At 54.4% G+C, this 7,455-nt stretch overlaps 1 long non-coding RNA gene across 1 annotated transcript; it reads right to left on the bottom strand.

Moving 5' to 3' along the window:
• Positions 1–6,489: 6,489 nt before the first annotated feature.
• LOC146710764 (uncharacterized) lies at positions 6,490–6,887 on the bottom strand. Its single transcript, XR_014920026.1, has 2 exons — positions 6,703–6,887; positions 6,490–6,623 (listed from the first exon to the last, which is right to left on the bottom strand). It is a non-coding gene; the product is annotated as an uncharacterized LOC146710764 (long non-coding RNA).
• Between the last annotated feature and the right edge of the window lie 568 nt (positions 6,888–7,455).

The raw sequence follows: 7,455 nt of genomic DNA, 5'->3' as shown, positions 1-7,455 counted from the left end.
TCCCGAGCAGCGGAGCAGTTTTCACCCCTGTGAGAGAGTGACCGTGTGTCACACTCTCAGCCTGAGCCTTCGGATCCCGGACTCCATAACTCATGCACAATCGTGAGTGGCGCTGTTTTTTTGACACCGGACTTGGATAATTCTGTTCCCTTTTTTTTGGACTCCAGGGACACTATACAGCGAGGCACCTCCGTGCCCGATCATTCACCGGGTGCTCTCGCTGGTAACCCCTGTGTTTTTGAGCCCTCTGATTCAGGAAACGCTCGCAGCGTTTCCTTTGGTTTAGCGGATATGACGGTGTCACCCGTGGAGGTAACTGAACCTAAGACTGTTATTTCTCACCAGACTCATCTACACACTGCTACTAGCATTGTAGCCCCGCAGAACTGTGTTACTCCGCCCTTGGACTCTAGGGTTTCCCAGTCTGAGCTCAGCCACACACAGTCAGTATCATCAGCTCTAGATGTAACAGTGCATGCTGAGAAACACATACCCCCTGAAACCGTGTGTTCTATAGCTAATGCTCCTCCTAGTGACTGTTTCATGTTCCAGCCTATTTTGTCTTTAGACATTTCTGATGTTTCCCAGCCAACTCCTCAACCAGCCATTGCCTTCTTGGCTCCTCAAAGAGACACTGAGACCTGTGTTGCTGAGCCAGCCATCTTAACGTCTACGCCTAGCATTCTCCCTGAGCCAGGTGACACAGAGACTATTAGCCATTCCTCTGCTACGAACAGTTTAATCTTTAAACCAGCTCTTGTGTCTGTGACTCCTAGTGTGGCTCCTTCAGTTTCTCAGGCTGTGGTTTTCTCTGTGCCTCAACTTGAAAGTGTTAACTCGGACGTTACCTGTGCAACCTCAACTTTTCCCATGCCTGCTAAGGTCAAGAACCGCAAGGTTTCGTCTGCTATAGACAGACTAGCAAAAGATTTTGGTTTGAGCTCTACCGAGCTGTTTGCACAGGTTCACTTTTCTGTTCCCCAGTTAAGTTGGTTTAACTCTGTGCACCATGCTTTTCAGCCAGGTTTCATGGACTCTGTGTGCACTACGTCTCGGGCTACGTCCGGTACGGCTGCGAGTAGCGTGGTTCCACATCCAGGTCATCCGGACGCTGCTTGTATGAGTTTTCCTGTACCTGTGGCTGCCCCTAGACCCACTCTTTCCAAGACTGCTAATGATGCCCTGGACAACTTAAACACAGCAGCGATGCTAGATCCAGCCCACCATAAGTCTCTGTTTACTGACACTGTATTTGACTCCAACAACTTAGTTCACCTAGTCACTGTTTCTGTTCCTATGTGTCGCTCTCCACCTCCAGTTCCTATAACCAGGGCAGTGCGGGTCCAGCTTTCCCTTGCACCCGTATCAGCTCCTCGGGTGAGGGTGGCTGAGGTCCAGCTGGTCCCTGCTTCTATCCCCTGCCTATCCGTTCATCCCGGCACCCGTACCTACCCCTCGGGTGGGGTTGATGGACATTCAGCCGTCACCTCAACCACAAGCGCACCTACCACTACACCTGGCATCTCTGTCCACAACGCAGTCTGTAGCTCAGTCATTAGCACAGTTAGCAGCTCATTTACCCGCTCACTCATCCGCTCCGTTGTCACCTCAGTTTCTTCCATTGCTTGTTCAGTTCTTAGCTCAGTTAGTAACTTTGTTTCCTGATCAGTCGGTAGTTCAGCAACTCGTCCAGTCACCGCCATCCTCTGCTAGAAGCTCTTGTGAGCTCACTCAGCCAGTTGAGGACAGCGTCGTGCTGACAAAGCTTGGACAGACTGTTAGCCCTGCACAGCCCCAGCCGTTGCCTTCTAAGCCGACTGAGCACCCTGTGCAGCCACAGTTGGCGTCCCCTCAGCCAGAAGTCTCTGCACCAGCTGGCTCTGCATCTGTTTCCGCTGGGGGTTCAGGAGGACCCCTCCAGCCGCTCCTCGTCTCCGCTGGGGGTTCAAGAGAACCTCGCCCGCACCTCGTCTCCGCTGGCGGCTCAGGTCAGCCTGGCCAGCACCACCTCGTCTCCACTGGCGGCTCAGGTCAGCCCGGCCAGCACCTCCTCGTTTCCGCTGGCGGCTCTGCTCAGCCCGGCCAGCCCCGTTCAGCCACCCGTCTCCGCTGGAGGGTCCGAGGGGCCCGTTCAGCCTCCCGTCTCCGCTGGAGGGTCCGAGGGGCCCTCGGAAGCTGCTTTTGAGTTCATCCCCGTGTTTGTGAATCTTGCGATTGGGTCCTCCTCCCGCCTGCCACACAGCCGTATCATGACAGGCTGAGGCAGACTACATTTCACCAGAGCGCATGTTGCCGGGTGAGGCCATCTACATTTCACCAGGGCCTGGCTGCTGTCTGAGGCCATCCACATTACACCATGGCCTGTGCGTCCTGTGAGGCTATCTTCACCACACCAGGGCCTGTACTGTTGGATGACGCAATCCACATTACACCAGGTACAGTTCTTCCTGTGTGGCAATCATGACCAAACCAGGGCCTGTGGTGCTGCCCAATATAATCCACATTTCACCAGGGCCACTGTTGTTGGCTGAGGCCATACACATTACACAAGGGACAGTGCTTCCTGTGAGGCAATCTTCACCACACCAGGGCCTCCGATGCTCGTTGATGCCATCCACATTACACCTGGGCCTGTGGTGCTTAACGATATCATACACATTTCACCAGGGTGATTGGTGCTGACCAATACCATCCATATTTCACCAGCGACAGAGTTGTTAGATGAGGCCATCCACATTACAACAGGGCCTGTGCTAATGGCTGAGGACATGCACATTACACCAGGGCCTGTGGTGCCTCCCGAAACCATTCACATTTCACAAGGCCCTTTGGTGCTGTCCGAAACCATCCACATTTCACCAGGGCTTGTGTTGCTGGCTGATGCGATCCACAATGCACAAGGGCCTGTGCTACTGGCTGATGCCATCCCCATTACACCAGGTGTCACGGAGGAGCAGGGAGGACTCGGCGCAGACTGAAATCCAAACCCGCGAGGTGAACTGAGGGCCTCTGTCGGAAACGATGTCGTCAGGGATGCCGTGCAGCCTAAACACATGTGCCGTGAGCAGTTGAGCAGTCTCCAGTGCGGTCAGGTGCTTTGTGAGGGCAACAAAATGTGCAGCCTTAGAAAAACGGTCCACAATGGTTAGTATTACTGTGTTACCTGAAGAGGACGGCAGCCCCGTGACGAAGTCCAGGGCGATGTGGGACCAGGGCCGGCCAGGAGTGGGGAGAGGCTGGAGCAACCCGGACGGCGGTTGGTTGGGACGCTTGTTTTGAGCGCACGTGGGACAGGCGGTCACATAGTCTCTAGTGTCATTTATCAGGGAGGGCCACCAGAAGTAACGTTGCAAGAAGGAGATCGTGCGATGAAGTCCAGGGTGGCAGGAAAAGCGGGCGGTGTGACCCCACTGGAGAACATGTGACCTGACGGATGTGGGAACATAAAGCCGCCCTGGTGGGCCCGTCCCTGGGTCGGGTTCGGTGACTTGCGCCTCGAGGATTTGGGATTCAATCGCCCAAGTGACTGCTCCGAACACGCAGGAGGAGGGGAGGATGGGCTCAGGGTCAGGGTCTTTCTCCGTAACGGTGAACAGCCGGGAAAGGGCGTCAGGTTTTACGTTTCGTGACCCGGGCCTGTAGGTGAGAGAAAAGTCAAACCGTGAGAAAAACAGAGCCCACCTGGCCTGCCGGGAGTTGAGACGCTTCGCTGACCGGATGTACTCCAGGTTTTTGTGGTCTGTCCTGCCCTCTAGCCAGTGCCTCCATTCCTCTAGTGCGAGTTTCACAGCCAGCAGCTCTCGGTCCCCGATGTCGTAATTCCGCTCCGCTGGTGTGAGGCGGCGAGAGAAGAAGGCACACGGGTGGAGTTTACCTTTAAAGCGCTGAGACAGGACTGCCCCAACCCCCGTCTCCGACGCATCCACCTCCACCACGAACTGTTGGTTGAGGTCAGGCTGTTGAAGGATAGGAGCGGTGGCAAACCTTTCCTTTAGGCAGGCGAACGCCTCCTGGGCTGGCGGGTCCCACTGAAACGACACCTTCGGGGAAGTAAGTCTTGTGAGAGGCAATGCGATCTTACTATAATCTTTAATGAAGCGCCTGTAGAAATTGGCAAAGCCCAAAAAACGCTGGAGCTGCAGGCGATTTGGGGGCTTGGGCCAGTCTAGGACTGTTTGGACCTTTGCCGGGTCAGGCTTCAGATTACCTTGAGCGATGATGTACCCCAAGAACGCCACTGAGTCTACGTGGAAGTCACATTTCTCCGCCTTCACAAAGAGTCTGTTCTCCAACAGGCGCTGGAGAATCTGTCTCACATGGACTTCGTGCTCCTTCACAGTCTTTGAAAAAACAAGAATGTCATCAAGGTAGACAAAAGCACAGCGGTTAATAAAATCCCTGAGGACATCATTGACTAGCGCTTGGAAAACAGCAGGGGCGTTCGTCAGACCGAAGGGCATTACCAAATACTCAAAATGACCAAGATGTGTATTGAATGCCGTCTTCCACTCGTCTCCCTTTCGAATCCTCACTAGGTGGTAAGCGTTTCTCAGATCGAGTTTGGTGAACACTGTAGCCCCTTGAAGTAGTTCAAAGGCAGAGGAGAGAAGGGGCAGCGGGTATTTGTTTTTGATCGTGATTCTGTTGAGGCCACGATAGTCTATACACGGCCGGAGGGTTTTGTCTTTCTTGCTGACGAAAAAAAACCCCGCACCCACAGGAGAAGAAGAGGACCGCATAATGCCCGCGGCCAGCGAGTCGGTGATGTATTTCTCCATTGTCTCTCTCTCAGGTTGGGTGAGACTATACAAGCGGCCAGAGGGAAGCGGCGCCCCCGGGAGGAGGTCAATGGCACAGTCATAGGGCCTGTGGGGGGGGAGCATTTTTGCTTTGTCCTTGCTGAATACTGCTGCCAGGTCGTGATAGACAAAGGGAACAGCGGACAAATCGCACTCCTCTGTGGGCTCAATTGTGGTTAGCCGAGTGACCGGGGGGGTGGCAGTTTTAAGACAGTTCATGTGGCATTCCACACTCCACCCCGTAACACGCTCTTTCTTCCAGTCTATCTGGGGGTTATGTTGCACCAACCAGGGGTAACCTAACACAAGTGGTGCAAACGGTGTCTTGAACACGAAGAAGCTAATCCTTTCAGTATGGTTACCGGAGAGTGTGAGAGACAAGGGTTCAGTAATATGAGTGATGTCTGGCAAACGTTGGCCTGATAAGGCAGACACACGGAGCGGATTAGGCAAAGCTGTGGTAGCAACGTTCAGCTTTGTGGCTAGGGAGATATTAATGAAGCTCTGCTCAGCACCAGAGTCTATTAATGCAGAAAGAGGGTGAATCGCTGTCTGTATCGTGAGCTTTGCGGGCAATGTTAAACGTGGATGGGAGTGTTTACCAGACAGGTCGCCCACCAGTACCCTCTCCATTACTGGTGGGCGCGCTCTTTTGCCAGAGCCGGGCAGGTGGAGATAAAGTGACCCTTACGGCCGCAATACAGGCACTCACCAGCGGAGAACCGACGCTGACGTTCCGCGGGTGAAAGGCGGGAGCGTCCTATCTGCATCGGCTGCTCTCCTTCCTCGCCCCCGCTGTACTCACGGGCTCCTCGTGACTCGGGGGAAGGGTCTCTTGTTGCCCGCGGCTCCCGCGGTGCGTGCCTCCGCACGCTCCGGCGCGCACGCAGCCGATCATCCACCTGAATACACAGCGACATAACAGCCTCCAGAGATTGAGGGAGCTCACGCATCATTAATTCGTCCTTTAGGTCGTCGTTGATGTTATTTAGTAACGTGGTCCTTAATGCCTCCTGCCCCCACTTTGTTTGCGCTGCCAGGGTCCAAAAATCAACAGAATAATCAGCCATGCTGCGCTTACCTTGTTTAAGGTTGAGTAAGCGGTGACCGGCGGCTTCTGTGCTGGAGCCCTTATCAAACACAGCTTTAAACTTGGAAAGGAAGTCAGCATACGTAATTACAGGGTTTGCTTGAAGTTGAGCCTGCGCCCAGGTCAAAGCATGGTCACGTAACAGCTGAACGAAATAGGCGATCTTGACCTCATCGCTAGAAAAGACATGTGGCAATTGGCGAAAATGCATAGCGCACTGCATCAAAAACCCCACGCACTTCCCCAGCTCCCCCGTGAATGCCTCAGGTGTGGGCAACAGCTTATCCAAAGACACAGAGGAGAGAGGTGGTGCAGCAGCGCTTGCAGCAAAGCCTGATGTTACCTGAGGAGATGAGGCAGAGGCTGGGCGCTCCGGGGGGCTCGCCTTGGGGGGGCTCGCCTCTAGTGGTGTTCGTTGGGCGACGGCCAGAGCCAAGGCGGCCACCTCTCCACTGAGCCGGACTAACATCTGCTCGTGCCGGTGTAGTAGCTCCTCCAAGGTAATCGGGGCCGGGGCCGAGGAAGCAGAGTCTGCTGAGTCCATGGTTGGCTGGACTATTCTGTCACGGAGGAGCAGGGAGGACTCGGCGCAGACTGAAATCTCAGAAAAACAGGTTTATTTACACACTCCAGGTGCACTATATACAGGTGAAGGAGAAGGGGGCCAGGGTTCCCAGGGGTGCAGAGCAGGGTCGGGAAAAGCGTCCAGAGTCTCCAAACCAAGCACGAGAAATCTGCATACAGAGAACAAGAGTTAGCACGGAACTTTCACAGACAGAGCTCAAAACTGGCTGAGGCTAAAGTAGCACTGACGAGCGTTATTCAATAGTCCAGCGGCGAGGTGCTATCAGTCACTGCCTTAAGTAGCGGGAGCAAACAAGGTGAGGAGCCACAGGTGATTGCCTACAGGTGGTGGAGGCCGGGAGCTCACAATGAGCTCCGCCCAGGCAGCGAGCAGAGAGAGAGGAGAGAGAGAAAAGACAAAACATAACATGTGGCCTCACAGGGCCAGCCGAGCAGGCACGGGGACCATGACACCAGGGCCACTGTTGTTGGCTTAGGCCATCCACATTACACCAGAGACTGTGATGCCGGCTTCTACCATCCACATTACACCAGGGCCTGTGCTTCCTGTGAGGCCATCTTTACCCCACCAGGGCCTTTGATGCTCGTTGATGCCATCCACATTAGGGCCTGTGATGCCCTCTGAGGCCACCTATATTTCACGAGGGCCTGTGTTGATGGCTGATGCCATCCACAATACACCAGGGCCAGTGATTTCTCTTAGGCCATCTTCACTAGACCAGGGCCTGTGCTGCTAGCCATCCGAATTACCCAAGGTCCTGTGTTACTGGCCAAAAACAACCACATTTCACCAGGGCCTGTGGTGTTGCTGGATGAGGCCATCCACATTACACCAGGGCCTGTGCTACTCGTTGATACCATCCACATTTCATCAGGGCTTGTGTTGCTGGCTGATGCGATCCACAGTACACCCTTGTGTACTGTGGATCGTACACAAGCCTGTGCTACTGGCTGAGGCCATCCACATTACACAACGGCCTG

This window comes from Copadichromis virginalis, linkage group LG4 (assembly GCF_057382275.1).
Source record: "Copadichromis virginalis isolate Kocher_CV1m ecotype Utaka linkage group LG4, C_Virginalis_male_GT1.1, whole genome shotgun sequence".
In the NCBI taxonomy this organism is placed as follows: Eukaryota; Metazoa; Chordata; class Actinopteri; order Cichliformes; family Cichlidae; genus Copadichromis; species Copadichromis virginalis.
Note: the sequence above shows the minus strand (reverse complement) of the source record. Positions and strands in the feature narration are given on the sequence as shown.